General features: G+C 31.9%; 1 protein-coding gene across 6 annotated transcripts in view; it reads right to left on the reverse strand.

Annotated features, from left to right (window-relative positions):
• The window catches only part of LOC143052848 (uncharacterized), a 41,922-nt gene extending 23,770 nt beyond the window's left edge, over positions 1–18,152 (reverse strand). For 3 of the 6 annotated variants that reach the window (XR_012971271.1, XR_012971270.1, XM_076225958.1), the window contains exons 1-2: positions 17,945–18,134; positions 7,235–7,356 (exon numbers count right to left, since the gene is read on the reverse strand). The gene's annotated coding sequence lies outside the window, so the exon portion shown is untranslated. Of the gene's footprint in view, positions 1–7,234; positions 7,357–7,665; positions 7,745–17,622; positions 17,869–17,944 lie in introns of those variants that run through there. The other 3 variants (XM_076225960.1, XM_076225959.1, XM_076225961.1) reach the window with 3 other exon arrangements.
• Between the last annotated feature and the right edge of the window lie 337 nt (positions 18,153–18,489).

Below are 18,489 nucleotides of genomic sequence, written 5' to 3' on the forward strand. Positions count from 1 at the left end.
TTTGTGAAAAAACTTCGAACTTGCTACTCAAATAAGTGATTTAAAAATCACTTATTTGAGTAAGTCCCCTGACTGTTTACTTATCTTTAACAGATCTGCTTTAAAAAATGACAAAAGTTACCCTTAATATATCATGTTTATATATTTCTCTAATTCTTCGTCAATTTATCCCTTTCTGCACCCATTGCATAAAAAAATTTCATCAAAGTGTGGTTTGTTTGATCTCAGTTCTTCATTGGTTAAAATCCGATTATGACGTCAAATTTTCTTGCTTTCCTCTGAATTTCCTATTATGACGACATGAAAAAAGGCGACCATGCCTGATGACGTCACATAGAAAGAACTCATCTTTATCAGATCATTCGAAAAGAAGGAATACGTTTGCCTGCATATTGTTTGAAAATCATTAGAGAAACAGATTCTACCACTGCATCTCGTGTAATACGATATTTATCCACTCTCGACAGTTAAATTCGCGTTTTAAATTTGAAAATTTAACTGTCTCCAGTGGATAAATATCGTATCATGCACACTCGATGCAGTGGTAGAATCTATATGTGAGTGTGTTTAAAGCCCCATTCTTGATTTGCCAAAGTATTTCTATAGACAGTAGAAAATGTAAATGTATAATAAATAAAATATGGGCATCTCAGGAGTAAGGACGTCAAATTCAGAATTATTCTATCTCTCTTTCTAGTCTAAACTTCCTCTTGTAAAAATCTATGGAAATGAAAACAAAATCAGAAACATTCATGAAGAGAGATTTTTTTTTGTATGCAACATTGAATAAAAAATTTAGTCTCAGAGGGTATCATTCTTTTCTTGATTTTATGTGAGTTTTCACTTCCTCTGTTTAAGTAACAAAACTGAAAAAAAATTATGAACATTTGTAAAGAGATCATTTTGTTTTGTAGGCATTAAAAAATCAAACACCTTTAAATTTTTGTCTTTTCTTCTTTTCTAGATTTTATCTCGAGTTTTCACTTCCCATAATAAATTAAAGTTACGAAACTGAAAACAAAATTAAAAACAGTCATAAATTTTGTTTTGTATGCAATAAAAAATCAAACAACTTTAATATTTAGTCTGACAAAAGATACTTCAAATTCTTAAGACGGAAACGGAACTATGGCCTTTTTACAACATACCTGTGTTTTTATGTACATCTAAACGAACCTTCAAGCTCACCTGTCAAGGGTTTATAATAACGGAAGATTTAAACTTCAACAAATATTGACAACAAAGAATTTTGTAAATAAATGTTTATCACTGCTGTATCCTGGTCCTTTTGGTGACATTTAAACGACAGATTTTGTAAATATTTGTATGGAAAAAATATCACGGGATGATGAAATGAACAAATTTATCATATTCAATCCCTATATATGATGTTACAATAGATTGTATTGTTATCTTCAAAACTTTATATACATGTAGCAAAATTTGAAAAAATTGTAACAATCAGTACTTTATACTGTGTGGCAGGCATATTCAGAAAATGATTCTTTTCTTTGTGTGAAATGAAGTAGAGTTTTTAACATAGTATAAACAACATGTGTATTTTGATGCTAGTATGCTATTATGTAATAGAATTTTACATCATAATATAAGACATTTGACAAATTTTTGATGTCATAATTAAAATTTGAATATTGCATGACGCCAGAAGGTTTTTTGGAATACAGATCTATCATTCAGAGCAAATTCAGCTTAATACCCAAATGGTAAAGTGTCTACATGGTCTATGTAAGACAACAACTATAGACCACATGGCCAGAAAAAATGTTTGTTTTTAATTTTATCATTCTTAACGGATCAAGTAAAGGCCAATGAACTAGTGAAAAGGTTTTAAAACTTAAACCACAGAGGAAGTTGTTCTATTGAAGAACACTGAAATGGAAAATAGTTTCTAAATTTAAATACACAGCTGTTAGTTAAATTTGTACCTATGCCTGTAACAAGTCAGGAATATGACAGTTGTTATCCATTCATTTGATGTGTTTAAACTTTTGAATTTGCCATTTGATTGGGGACTTTCCTTTTTGAATTTTCCTTAGGGTTCAGTATCTTTTTGATTTTACTTTTTTTTTTGTATGAATGAAAGTGATTGAGGGTTAATGTTAATGAGATAGAAACCTAACAACACATATAAACAAAACAACTTCTACAAGTAAAATCTAGAGGGCAACACCTAGAGGGCGATGATTGTTTATCAATTTTTAACATTCATCAAAACTTAAAAGTTAATATTTTGTCTCACTAAAAGCAAATGGGTACATTTGTTTGTACATTGAAAATGATATTGTCCTGCGTCTAGACTTTTGTATCATTTCCGATAATCCCTAACTTGAAGTATGTACACAGATGGCACAAGGCTTAATATTGTCATTCTACTTATAATCCAATACTTTTAACAACTTTTAATTATTACTTATTGTTTTTTATTCATAAATGGAATAGATTATTATACACCAAACACACTGCAGGGCAGTAAGAATATACTCTGTTAAATTGAGAATGGAAATGGGGGATGTGTCAAAGAGACAACAACCGGACCATAGAGCAATATTACTTAAAACCATCTTTTTCCAATAATGATTTTATGTCATGAATTGATACTCCTGATGTCCCTACTCTTTCATCAACAACTTTGAACAAATAAGAAACCTTTGGCAAAACAATTATTATCTCCCCTTTACCATGCTGTAATAGTACCTAGATTATATTTCTTTCTACACATCCTCCAGTAGTGTTCATCAACAGTATAAAGTTTCATCATTATTTTATCATGATCATGTTTGTTCTGAATCAAAGGAGGAGTTATGTCCCCTACCAGAGACTATCAAAACATTTAGCTGTATTGAAGTAAGATCAATTATCTCCCCTTATAATATGTAGGACCATGTTGGTCATCCATGCTAGGGATCAGAAAAAAAACCGACTGAAATCATTGCAAAAGAGTAAATTATTTGTCATAAGAGCTTTTAAAATATATGTAACCAATGCAAAATGAAGACACATAAACTTGAACAAACTAGAGCTTCACATAGAAGAATAATTTTTCATTTTTTTGGTAAATGGGTTTTTGTATTAGTGTCATCATGCATGTCAGGTGCAGGATTCAGACAGAGACGCACCTATCCCCAATCCAAAGGAAAAGAAAAACAAAGAAAAATAAAGAATGTATTAAAGGTATGTATAGCATTAGCTGTGTACATTTCAATGAACAAAGATTTTACTTTCAACTGTTGTTACCTTTAACCAAAGAAACCACATACCCCAAAAACAATTTATATCAACATTTCAACAAACCTGCACTCATTGAAGTGAAGTTTAAACAAAGATGACATAAAAACTGAAGTAAAATAAATAAATGTGGTAATTTATGATATAATAAATGTTAACCCGATCACCTATATACTTTAAATTACAATCAACAAACATACAAAACATATCGGTCCCCAGGTAATCATAGAGGGCCACAGGTAATCAATTATCGGTGGAGAGTTTGTACAAAGTACTGTGTCATAAAGGGTTTCACGGGTGCATCACCGAGGGGAATATTTGTGATCTTATTGTGTACTTTGTCATACTGTAGTTAAGAGATATATCTCAGAGGTGAAGATTTGTTTTATCTCGAAATATTTATTTTCACTGTTCAATAATTGAAATATACTGTGAAAGAAGAGCTAAATTCTTGTAAGTTGATGATCCATTAATATTTGTTTGGGGAACCAGGACAAATAAAGCATCAGGTGTCAACAGAAGAAAATGAGAAATCAATCGGCTAAAATCCATCCCCTCCCCCCCACAAGAACCAGAATAGCAAGTGGTCAACCTTTTATTGTTTAACATTTTATATTCTTAAAGTCAAATGAGAGGAACATGTGGGATTGACTAATAATCAGAACTTTATAAAACACAAAATTTTAGAAGAAACAATAAGTCAGTGTTGATCATGTTCGTTGCTTTAAAATAAAAAATTAGTAAATAGCCTAACTTCCTCTCATAAAATAGGTGGCCAGGGGTGGATACGGCCATTTTCAAAAGGGGTATTCCCACCCAGGAAAAAGGGTGTGTTCCCAACCCAGGAAAAAGGGGGGTTTCAACCATATGTCCCCATTCAAATGCATTAACTGAAAAAAAAAAAATGGGGGAGATTCTAACCCCTGATCACTTCCCCCCCTGGGTGGCAGTTGTTCAGTGTTTGTATAAACCTGGAGGGTGTTACTGTTTGTATCATATACCCCAATCTGTCCTACATATCTAACAAACAGGTATCATAACCATTATAACCACCCATTAACAGGAAGAATATATCACTTATCTCTAAGAGGATTTAAATGATACTTTAACTTGGCTGTCTAAATTCATTTTCTAATTTAATCTGAAATGCCTCCTATAAACCATAGCAGTTAAAATCTCGATTAAAAAACTATATCCATATCTTTAAGCAAAAATAAAATTACAAAAAATAACAACATGAACAATGGGCAATCAGATACATATATATGTAATAATAATATAACATCTACACACGCTTAAAAAACACGTGTCTCATGTCTATCTCTAGATTCACCTTCCGTGACAAGGTAACACTACGACTATTGAAGTTATATTTTAATATAGCGGATGTGGTCGAGTGGTCTACAGCGCTGGACATGAGGCTAAGCGATTGGTGCTGTAGTGTATCAAAGGTGTGAGTTCGAATCCCGCTGAGGGACGGACAAAAATTTGTCAGTAGAAAATCTAACTCTAACACTGTTTGGTGTAATTTTCAGACTTATATAAATATTTGCATTCACCTTGTATCTATATCACTCTTAGATCCAGTGGACATGCATGTATATTGTATGGTTTGTCACTTGTTTAGACTTGTTTGTATGATATACTTATTTCTAGTGACTGTATAATGAAATGAATCATGATCCTATATGATATATAAAAATTGTTGAGTTAGATTGCTGATAAATAATAAAAATACATTGTGTATGAAAATAATAATATAACATCTACACACGCTTAAAAAACACGTGTCTCATGTCTATCTCTAGATTCACCTTCCGTGACAAGGTAACACTACGACTATTGAAGTTATATTTTAATATAGCGGATGTGGTCGAGTGGTCTACAGCGCTGGACATGAGGCTAAGCGATTGGTGCTGTAGTGTATCAAAGGTGTGAGTTCGAATCCCGCTGAGGGACGGACAAAAATTTGTCAGTAGGAAATCTAACTCTAACACTGTTTGGTGTAATTTTCAGACTCATATATATATATATATATATATATATATACATATATATATATATATATATATATATATATATATGTGTTAAGAAATTTCTTCAAAGATTTTAAAAGCATATATATAAATTGTTTCATATAGAAATAAGAAGATGTGATATGAGTGCCAATTAGACAATTCTCCATCCAAGTCAAAATTGTGTAAAAAGTAAACAATTATAGGTCAAAGATGTAATGGCTTCAAGCACAGAGTCTTGGATCACACAGAATAAAAAGCTATAAAGGGCCCTAAATGGCCAGTGTAAAGCCATGCAAACAGGAAAATTAACAGTCTTATCTATCTATAAAACAATTGAGAAAAAAAATCAAGAATGTGTCCTTAGTATATGGATGCCCCAATCACACCATCATTTTCAGTTGACTGTGAAATTTGGGTAAAAACTGTCATTTGTCATTAAAATTAGAAGGATAATATCATAGGGAATATATGTACTAAAATTCAATTTGATAAGTCTTCAACATCATCACAAACTACCTCGACCAAAAACTTAAATCAGATGAGGTACAGACAGATGAAAAGACGGACGAAAGAACAGACGAACAAACAGACAAACAGATGCACAGACCAGAAAACATAACGCCCATAAATAAGGGATAAAAACACTTACGAACCACATCAACAACCACTGAACAACAGGATCCTGAAAATCTTACCAGTTTGGCATGAAGTATGGGGTTTATTCATTTTTAGAATGAAGTTAAGCATATAGTACAAATCATGGCTATCTAATTTTTGTTTGGTTGCTGTCGTTTTGACAAATATCTCTGAATTTCCTTTACATTCTTGTCATCATAATGTCAGGTGCAAGCCTATTAAATTCAGTTACATACATACACAATGACCCTACAAATTTATATATGCTCCAGAAATAATTGACGTAAAATAATTAATTTTTTTTTGGAGTTGAACCCCTACACACAAAATAATATTTAGAACAATGATCAATCAAAGAATTATTTTACAATTTTGTCCTGAACAATAAGGATACAATCAGACAAAATTCTTTTGTATAAAAGTATTACAATGGAACAAGCTCTTTCCTATATATCTACCCTAACATCTGACCGTAATGTCACAATACCCATAGAGTTCCCTGAGTAGGACAAAGAAAACTTTTGCCTTGTCATCTAATTTTAAATTAATACAATAATACCCATGGATTAACTTTTTTGAACCATGTTTTTTAATTTTTTAAAGACGTCAATAACCTTACTATATTTAATATTTTTTAACTTAATGACCTGAAAAATAACTCTATACCACTTGCACATGACTTGACTTTTGTGAAAGATATTAAACCTTATAGAAGGATGGGTGCAAAATGACGTAAAGTCTCTTCAATACAAAGGAGAAAAGATATTATAAACAAACAGACACACATCTTCTTATATCTATGAACACGAGACACTGTAGTAGGATGGAACAAGAGTATAACTTTATCTATATATATTATCATAGTGTCATATTCATGTCTTCTGTCTTTTGTACTTAAGGAATACAAGTTAATTTGTATGTTCCTTCATTTATAAATATCACTGGGAGAAATATAATCAATTTTAACATGTCTAAGGTAGAATAGGGGCAAGAAAAAGGTCAAGACAAGAAGCTGAAATAAGCTTGACCACTAGCCACTTAGAACTAGAATAATCAACAACAATAACATCCCCCCTTTTTTTTTTATCTAGATCTTAAGTATGTTTTTTGTAAGGTTTGTGTTGCTTTAAGTCTACTGTCTTTAGTTTTCTATGTTGTGTCTAATGTACTATTGTTTGTCTTTTTCTCTTTTAGCCACATGGCTTTGTCAGTTTGCTTTATATCTATGAGTTTGAAGGTCCCTATGGTATCTCCCCCCACCCCTCTTTTAAGCTACTCAAGTAATGGTTAAAAAAAGAGAATAAATTAAATGGGTGACATATTTAATTACTTACATTCAATTAGTCGGTATATCCTATTCTGGTTAAATGTCCTCGAATATCACAAATATCATGTTAAATCCAATTAGTTATAAATCTCCACATCTAGTAAACGTTCTGTGTCTCCAGGTGGATATCTGAGGAACAAAGAAAATCAAATAGGTATGATGAAAAAATATCTAAAATCTCAAGTACTGTTCAATGTTTTTTAACAAAGTTAAGTGGTAACAGTCCTCGGTCAATAATATATATAAACATGGACTTTCTCAATACATATTTCCACAGAGTATTTCAATACATATTTCCAGTCCTGGTCAATAATATAAATACACACTGACTATCTCAATACATATTTCCAACATAACAATATTCCCTTTAATAACATAAATAATTTGTTGTTACGGTTAGGCGGACTTTTCTTTGTTTGTAAAAGTAACCGACTTTACCTTGGGTATTATCCTATTTAAATGCTCTTTTTCTGTCCTCAGTCGGGTTGATCTTAGTGGTGTTAGAAGTACCTGTAATCTAACGTTTAGAAAAACCGCAGATTATCAATTAACAAAAATATCACAAGATTACAGAGAATGAGTAAATAAGGACAAATAAATTTTCATTTCTTCTTTGTCTCTTTTTTTGCCTCGTCATTATTAGCAATCAACAGATGTTTCAGTGAAGAACAGGTGTCTTTTAGAGAGTGTAGAAAAGAATGTACTTATGGCAGCATGATAGGGCATGAAGTCAACAAGAGAATAATGAACAAATACAATTTAAGGTGGTACCTAACACTACAGGGAGATAACTCTGTAATATCAGCTTAAAGTTTTAATTATGTTGCGTTGTGAAGGCAATGTAAAGCTTCTCAATGATCAAAATTAGTGTTCGTCAAACTGCTATATAACCAGTGTAATTTTTCTGATAAAACGCTTGGTTCAAATTTTTTGATTTTTTTATATTTTTGTTAAAGGGTCAAAGTAAATACTTTGTAAAAATTTTATGAAAATTAAACGAGCCAAATTAATTTTAGTGAAAGTGTTGGGTACCACCTTAAAGTTGCAACATTTTGTGCATGTAACAACTAAGCTTATTTGGTCCTTAGATATAGACTGAACCATTATGTAATTCATTGTTGTTGCCTTTGTTAGTAAGTCAATATGGATGAGTCCGTCTGATGTTGGTGGGTGATTATTGTTTGTTGTCTGTTGTACCTATATTGATGGATATATACATATTTAGTTGTACACTCAGACTGTATAAAAGATTTTATAGATATATTTTATAATTGTATAAATAAACCAATTTTTCAAGACTTTTTTCACCTTTCAGTAACAGTTATTTATCGATAACATCTTTTCAATGATTGAAAAAGAAATGTCAGCCATGTAGTTGAGAGGAAAAATAAAGAACTGAAGAAGGCCGATGGCCAAACGTCTTGAAAAATTGGTTTATTTATACAATTATAAAAAGTATGTTCCCTATTGGAATTTTGAAAACAAGGAGATATATTTTAATCAGACATTTATCTTTTATCTGACTAAATTCAGATATTAAGATATACATTATGTACATGATGTAAGGCCGTTAGTACCACATCTTCTTTTTTATATTATGTAATTACTTTCCTTGTTCTCTATATATACACATGATATATATGTCTCTCATTAATAAAATTATTCTAAATTCAAGTGACTTTTGTCTTCTATTGTATAAAATTTTATTATTAAATATTATCTTCTGTCTGCTAGACAATATAAGCTTCACTTCATCTCAATAAAATGTCCTTCTAAGTTCTAGAAAAACAGAGCCCCCCTCCCTCCTCAAATTATGATACCAGAAACATCCCTTCCAAGACCTCTTCCAATTAATATCTTGATATTTTCCCATCTTGGCAAACATGGCAAGCACTCCCATCATTAAAATAAAATAAAACAACTTTATCTTCAGTTTAAATTCATTCTCAATTGAAGTGTGAAAAAAAACACAATGTTTTTTTTTTCACTTTCACCTTTCAGTACAGTTTACGTAGTAAACACTTAATAATAATCAGTGGGTTAATTAATGTAAGTATATTTTATCGTGTGTTTTTCTATGTTTTGATGTTATACTACTGTTTCAGAAAAAGGGAGAAGGTTTGGTACCTTAAAAACATTTAATCCCGCTGCAAATGTTTGCACCTGTCCTAAGTCAGGAATCAGATGTACAGTAGTTGTCGTTTGTTTATGCAATTTATATGTATTCTCGTTTTTTTATATAGATTAGACGGTTGGTTTTCCTGTTTGAATGTTTTTACTACTAATGTTTCAATACTTTTGAAGAGGGTTGGAACCCCTCATTTTTTTGGGACAACCAAATTATCAATGCATTTGAATGGTGACGTATAGTTGGAACACCCCCTTTACATTGGTTAGGAAGCCCCCTTTTTTCCACAATGTCAGTTATGTCAAAATCCTTTGATGTTGAACCAGTTAAAAAAATCTGCATATGAAAACACATTAAATTATGTTATTCAACTTTTAACTAAGTGTAATATAACTTTTTCAAATTGTAAATTGTCACATTTCAGTTAGTGTTTCCTAAGCTGTACAAGTCCTGCCATTAATAAGTATGAAATACAAAAATGTATTTGCAAAAAAAATTAATATATAAATATAATTTATCTAACAAAATATATATTGAGTCGTATCAATCCTTTCAGATTTCCATTGCATTCTCTCCATGCATGCCAACATCATAAGTCTATGAATTATCAACAAGCGTTAGTGAAGGGCGTAACATGTATTTCTTAATCTTAATAATTTATCATGTACTTTTAGGAAAATGATATTAAAGTCTAAACAAAAAAGTTTGTTTGAATATCATGTCTATGTCTATGTAGTCTATGGAGATTATATAACAGAAGATGTTGACTATTAACCATAACAAGTACTTCTTTTTTAATACACCATCCTTGTATCTCAGACAGCAATCTCACAACTAAAGTAAAATAAATAACCAAACATCTAGCATGCTGTCTAAAGAGTAGCATTCATAATTGAGGGTGTATTTTTTATGTCAGTCTTATCTATGAATTTTTATCAATAATTAATATCTCAGTTTGACCATGTGGTAAACTGACCCCTACTAAGTAAATAAACCTTCTAACAGCTAATTTGGGTGGTTTGGCTGCAGGCTAACACTTCTACTCTACAAATACCACCTAATAAGTTAACTTCAATAGAACGTATGTCAAATTTTAACTTAATGAATAAAAGGAAATCTAGAGGGCATAAGAAAGCAACAAACATGACCAAGGTAATTTTATCATTGAGTGTTCATGAACTTTTGGTTATCCCATGTAAGAAACCTAATGGTTATCTGGAGTCTTTACAGCCATCCTTATGTCCAGCCGCAAATATTTCAAGCAAAATCAAGAACAATCTTTCAAAATTTTAAATCACCAACAAGATCAATATACATTATTTCTAAATGACAAAACAATATCACTATTTATCATATACTTAGCATTAATATGATAGCTTTTGCATATGTGTAATGGGCGGAAGTGCACAAGCCATATCTTCCCACCCGGGCTGATAACCCATATCAAGTGCCTCTCGTGCAAAAAACCCATATCAGTGCCTCTCGTGCAAGTTACTTCCGGTGTTTCCGGTATCGGTTGTTTACTTTTCCATTGTGACGTCAGATGTTTTTATGACGACGTCAAAATTTACGGGAACTTTTGTGGGGATAGTTTAACCCTCTTGCTGCCGGAGGGACACATATGTCCAAACCGGCAGTGCCAGAGGGACACATATGTCCATGGCTAAATATATGCAAGCTTCTCATCAATGCTGTATCTCTTTCAATTAAAAGACCAAAGATTAAACAGTGTTATGCTTTTTCTCCGATGGGTCCAAAATGTAACGGTCATTATGTCGTGATGTCATATATTGAATGACGTCGTTGATTGGCATATTACGTCACAGACGTTGAGCTGTCGTATTTCCCGGCATATGAAATGCAACCTTGAAAAACGGTCGGCAGCAAGAGGGTTAATACTTGCTAACAAATGCCATTGACAATTATGAATCATTTTATAGTACAACAAACATGGAGTAGTAATGATCGTAAAACTCTTCCAAATTTTCAATGTTTCAAAATGCCTCTATAGAATATGTTACCATAAATATATAAGGAGTTAATGATGCTGTTGGACAACTATAGTATATTTGATTCATAATTTTAATTTTCTTTATAAAATGTTTGACTGTTTTAGTTATTGCATTAGTTTATTTGCCTTACATAAAACTATTGTCGGAAGTATATGATAAAGCGATTAATACATGGCCTTTTCCATATCAGCCTTGGTATCATCCCTCGACCCATATCAGCACCTCGACTCCGTCTCGGGCTGATATGGGGGTCTCGGGATGATACCCAGGCTGATATGGAAAAGGCCATGTATTAATCTCTATTTATCAAATACTTTCTCTCATTTTTAATTTGAGCAGCACTTACCAACAACCTACAATCAATCTTTTTTTCCTATAATACAAAAATAACCCTTTTGGTTTTTACTCTTCTATTTAAAAGTTAAGAAATTATAAAAATCGTAAAAATCCAACCTTATAGTGAACTGGTATGTCCAATGTATTTATTGACAAATTATAAAGAGTCTTTGTTGTGGCTTAAATCATAAAGAACAGATGTGGTCGGTGAGGCAGAACAGAGTTCAATAAACTGTGAAATATGTGTATTGATTTTATTTAATGTGGGGTGGGAGGCTTCACTACATTAAATCATTACAAAATGACTTCAAGGCAAATATACATTATATTTAGTAGTCTTGTTGAAATTAATTATGTATTGGGATTTTATACTGTACTGAAATATGCTTTGTTTGGATCAAATAGCAAAATAAATAAATGTATTTTAAAATAAATGTTTAGAAGTATATGGAATAAATCTGAACTGCTGGTATTCTTAAAAACCAAGATCGTAAGGACGTACAAAATAATTCTTGACCTTAGTCAAGGATTAGTGCTAGGGTCAGGCTATTATTTTGAAAGATTTAAATAAAAAGTAACATATATCCAACAAAAATTTCTCTCTAGCTTTGCATTTTCTTTATACCTGTACTGTAAGACACAAATCATTAAACTTGTCTCGTAATTTTACGGTACGTCTAAACACCACCTAGGCCGCCTTGGTGCACTAAGCTCCAGGAAGTGCACTAAGCCCATGATGGACCAGTCAAATAAGCACCAAGGTCATTCAGTACGATACAGATTTGAATAAAGAGCATATATTTAAATTTTAATAGGACTTTCTAGCTAATGGTGCTGGTTTTGCTCATTGTTGAAATATAGCTGTTAACTTCTACAACCATGACATCATTTGGTCTCTGGGGGAGATCAGGAGAGTCTCATTGGCACAAATCTTCATTCTTTTAATTAAACTCCATTTTAATAACAAAAAAAAAATTGAGAGTTTGCATTTTATATCCATGATATCTGGAGATTTAAGATTGATTTATTCATTGATTGTTGATGTTTTGACGCCACTTTTAAGCGCCACTTTTGGGAGTATCAAATCATATTTCGTGGCAGTCATTTTTTATTGGTGGAGGAAGCTTGAGTGCCCAGAGAAAACCACTGACCTTAGATAGGACAAGAGTGCACACGCTGAAATGTCTCGCCTTCTTTATACTAATCATTGATATTATGTTGATAGTCCTAAGTATAAAGCTAAGCTTTATTACAACGGTCACATAAACTTAACATTAACCAAGATAACTAAACAAACCAATGAACCTTGAAAATGAGGACAAGGTCAGATGAACCATGCCAGGCAGACATGTACAGCTAACAATGCTTCTATACAACATATATAGTTGACCCATTACTTATAGTTTAAGAAAAATAGCCCAAAACACAAAAACTTAACACTGTGCAATGAACCGTGAAAATGAGGTCAAGGTCAAATAAAACCTGGGCTACTGACATAAAGATCATAAAATATTTCCATACACCAAATATAGTTGACCTATGGCATATAGTATTAGATAAAAAGACCAAAACTCAAAAACTTAACTTTGACCACTGAACCATGAAAATGAGGTCAAGGTCACATGACATCTGCCCGCTAGACATGTACACCTTACAATCATTCCATACAATAAATATAGTAGACCTACTGCATATAGTATGAGAAAAACAGACCAAAACACAAAAATTTAACTATAACCACTGAACCATGAAAATGAGGTCAAGGTCAGATGACACATGCCTGTTGGACATGTACACCTTACAGTCCTTCCATACACCGAATATACTAGCCCTATTGCTTATAGTACAAATGTATCTGAGATATGGACTTGACCACCAAAACTTAACCTTGATCACTGATCCATGAAATGAGGTCGAGGTCAAGTGAAAACTGTCTGACAGACATAAGGACCTTGCAAGGTACGCACATATCAAATATAGTTATCCTATTACTTATAATAAGAGAGAATTCAACATTACAAAAAATTTGAACTTTTTTTCCAAGTGGTCACTGAACCATGAAAATGAGGTCAAGGACATTGGACATGTGACTGACAGAAACTTCGTAACATGAAGCATCTATATACAAAGTATGAAGCATCCAGGTCTTCCACCTTCTAAAATATAAAGCTTTTAAGAAGTGAGCTAACGCCGCCACCGCCGCCGCCGCCGTAGCCACCACCGCCGGATCACTATCCCTATGTCGAGCTTTCTGCAACAAAAGTTGCAGGCTCGACAAAAACTGACAATCCTTGTCAATTAAGATTGAAGTCAAGTGTACCTGTAAGAGCAGGGTTCTAACTCACAACCTCAGTATTGACTGGCTAGTGATTACAGTAGTAGAGATTTAAGAAAACATATTCATGATAATGCATCTTTGTTGAGAGAGAGATGGTTTTGAATGTTAACTGAAAATATATCTGATCTTAACAAAGGAAGATGAACCACATTTTGGTCATTGTACTTTGAATTACACATACATGACATAAGAAGAAATGCATCTGAGTCTCTCCTTCAAGCACAATATGCCATTTATATCAATCAATAATTTACATAATATCATACCAACCATATCTGTTTAATTGGATTGATCACAGTTTTGTCTCTAGGACTTGGTTATTAAATATTAGTAGGCCAATCATATTTAATTCTGAGTTTCAGGGATCAGTTATATTACAGTAAAAATGAGGATGGAAATGGGGACTGTGTCAAAGATGCAACAACATGACTGAAGAGCAAAAAACAGCCAAAGGCCACCAATGGGTCATCTACACAGCAATAAAATCCCTCAGCCTGAGGGGCTTCAGCTGGCCCCTGAATAAAAATGTGTATTATTGATTATTGATTATGGATGTCATACATGCCTTTTTTTTTTTTAGCTAAAGTCATATTTGTAAAATCCTTTGTTTGAATGTATTGATTGGTTATAAAGAATTTTAATGACTGTCACATATTTATTGCTAGAAGCTTTATACATCCTCTGTTTTTCTTATTTACAACAGGGATATATAGTAACAGAGGTTGACTTGATTATCAAAAAAAAATTACTCAATTTTCTAACAAATAAATATTTTAAAACTAATTATTGATGGTAAATATGGAAATTGAAAAATAAACACTAATATTTCATAGATATGCTGCAGGTGGCCATGATGACAGTGATATCATCTTCTTTTTCATTATTCCAATTTTGGATAAGTTTCACGTTAATGAACCCACATTTACAAAATTCTGATTACATTGTTTGCTTTTATTATTGCAAAGAGGACAATACAGTTCAAATTTTGTTGAATTGAGGCAGAATGGATGCAAAGGCTTATATTATCATTGTCATGAGTCAGCATCTAACTTGTACCCGCCACATCTATATGTATGTGCCTGTCTGAAGTCAGCTAGGAGCCTGTTATTCAGTGCTTGTTGTTTGTTGATGTGTTACATATTTGTTTTTCATTCATTTTTGTACATAAATTAGGCCGTTAGTTTTCTTGCTCGAGTTGTTTTACATATGTCATTTCAGGGCCATTTATAGCTGACTATGTGGTATGGGCTTTGCTCATTGATGAAGGCCATAAGGTGACCTATAGTTGTTAATTTCTGGGTCATTCAGGCTCTTGTGGACAGTAATTGTCTCATAATTGGTAATCATACCACATCTTCTTTGGTATATTTATTATGTTAGTATGTTCCCTTTATGAATTTCTACACAAGAATGCAATCTTTCAAATTTGTCAATTTACCAAAAAATACATTAATTACATGAATATTAAAACTTCCTAGCTTGACCATAATTTTAAACATTTTTTTGCATTTTAAAGTCTTTTAACACCTTTTTTTTTTAACTTTTAAAGGCCATAGATGTGTAAAATTATGTAAATTCATGAGGGTCTGGATGGGGGAGGGGGGTCTGTTATTCTGTAAACATTTAACTTTCCCCCCTTTTTTCTCTAATCTTTAAAAAGTTAACCCTTTTTTCTCTAATCTTCAAAAAATTAACCCCTTTTTTCTCTAATCTTCATTTTTTAAGGGCATTATTCTTTAATCATTTAACCCCATCCAAACCCTCGAGATCATTCATTATGTTAGAACACATATTGAAGACTATTTTTCATGAAAGAAAAGGTGTTTAATAGGATTGATCATGTTTCTAATTAATTTTGCAGCTTTAAATTTCAATTTAAAATCTTCCATTTATCCTTTTGTTGTCAATAACATGAATAATACATGTTTACCAATATGACAATTTTCTATGCACATTTAAACTATAAAAATAACTGTAATATTTAATTTCGTAATCTCATCACACAAGAAATTTAATTTCATAATTAAATTCAAGGACAATATTTTATACATATATACTTGTCTCTAGTCTTATCAAATCTAACACACTATAAAAGTGTCTCAGGTTGGTTTTTTTGCCAGCTGACAAGGGTACTGTGACATGGACAATTAAATCAATAGATTAAATCCTAACCCAGACCATGTTACCACATACATTGTGTACATTGTCATGTGATTATGTAATCATTGTGTAAATTTATGTATCCACTGGTCAAAACAATCATAACATGGGCCAATACACAATTATGGCCTCAGAGATTTATCATTTGTTAAAGGTCCTATTCAAACATTTAAAACTAATTAGCTTATTATCATAGTTTTATAATAAGTCACACAATATAACATTATTTATTATTATTCAAGAAAATTGTAAATTTAACCATTCAGTGGATTGCTGGATATTTCCAGTAAAATATAAATATCTTTCAATGGAACATCAATAGTGTCCAGATTATTGTTCAAACTGTTTTTTACCAAAACAGTTTTATAAGTAAAAAAAAAATTGTAAATACTTAACTCTGAATCTAGCCTGTATCCTGCAGTCTGCACCAAAAACTTTTTGAACTGCTAGTCCGAAGACCAATATTCTGACATTTTTCTTATTGGGACAAACAAAGTTTTGCAAAAACTTACTAGTCCGAATGAAATTTTACTAGTCTGGGGCATCGGACTAGTGGCTAACCGTGCAGACTGATCCTGAATTTATAACAGTAACTTTAGAGATTTTCAGGACTGGAAAGTTAATGTAATTCACTAATAAATTTTCATTTCACCTCTTTCATAGCCTTTCAACATTCAAAGAATTGTAATTTTGACTGCTTATTATTTTGCTTTAAAGAGGTGCAATTTTCTTTTAAATAAGCAAGGAGTTTTTGAGTGATTTTTAAAAACAAATCTTAAAGTTTGATAGGCTATGGTTCAAATAAAATATGACAGTAGACAGACTTCCATAGTGGTTAAACGGTCTTAAAAGGGGGGATACACCTCTCAGATGTGCCTGTCCATGTGAAGGGGAAATAACCCTGATATATTTTGTGGACACAATAATACATGTACTTGAATCAGTGACTTAAAAATTACTCATTTAGGTAAGTATCCTGACTGTACAAAATCATATGGATAGTAAAGTTTGTTGAACAACCCTTACCCCCCCCCCTCCCCCTTTTTCAAAACCACCAGCACCACAGCCCTACTCCCCTCAACCCCCAACCTCATAGTAGTTATCTCTGTGGTATAGATGGTTAGCATTAAAATTTACATACCACATATCTTTTTCTTCACACAGCTTTGAAGTCAATGAAAATGTGTATAAACCCACAATACATTGTAACAATCATGACAATCAGCAAAAATGATCAGTAGATGATGAATCCCAATTATGCCAGATTTTGTTGGTGCAAGTAAACTAATAATAGGACATAAAACACTTCATGGTAAACTTGATAAAACACTGTGTTTCTATAGTACATCTTATCATGTCATCTTTCATTAACAAACTGCCAGTATTTGTATATAATCATGATAATGAACACTTTTACTCACCAGATTTTTATTCCAGACAATTCTGTTTTGAAATAGTCTGACAGAAAAACGTTGTTATAATCCTCCTATCAAATCATTTAAAGTGTAATTGCTGGGAAATAAAAACTATGTATTGCTACAACTTTCCACCACCCAATCAAAACATTTACAGGTTTCAAAAAATCCATTCTCTTTCTAACATGTCTAATGAAATTATGTTATCTAAATTATGTTATTCAAGTGTGCTACACACAACTGTTCTCTTAAATGAAATTTCAAATATAAGAATCCCAATTCCTTGTGTGTATTTATGTGATGAAATATTTAGTGCATTTACTATTACCTTGAACATGTCATATTATTCCACAACAAATCTCTTTTATTCTTCTAATTAACACATGCTTCTGTCATTATGACTCAGATTTCAAAACACACCTGAAATGTGAAGTTGGAACATCTGGATAATTAGTCTGTGAGAATGATGTGGACTGTTCCATTGTTACCAATAGGGGTGTCCATGTTGTTATCACCATGTCATTTTGATTACCTAAAATTACATATTTTATTAGAAAATCAATTATCAAAATGATAGCCTTATCTGTAGACATTTGTCTTTTCGGTCATATTTCAGTCAATACATTTTTTTTAAAACATAATCTACCATATATATATATAAAAAAAACCTAACAAGATGAAAAGATAATGTTTTGAAAATGTTATTAAATGTATGAAAATATTCTTATCAATATTTTTTCAAGTTTGTTTGTTTAATTTATTATTGTGGCTAAGGCCATGTTTGTTTATCAATTTATTTTGGGTCTAGTCGAATTTTATAAACCAACAGCACATTAGAAAATAAAATTAATTCACTTATGAAAAACTGTTTTA

This window comes from Mytilus galloprovincialis, chromosome 11 (assembly GCF_965363235.1).
Source record: "Mytilus galloprovincialis chromosome 11, xbMytGall1.hap1.1, whole genome shotgun sequence".
Taxonomy (NCBI): domain Eukaryota; kingdom Metazoa; phylum Mollusca; class Bivalvia; order Mytilida; family Mytilidae; genus Mytilus; species Mytilus galloprovincialis.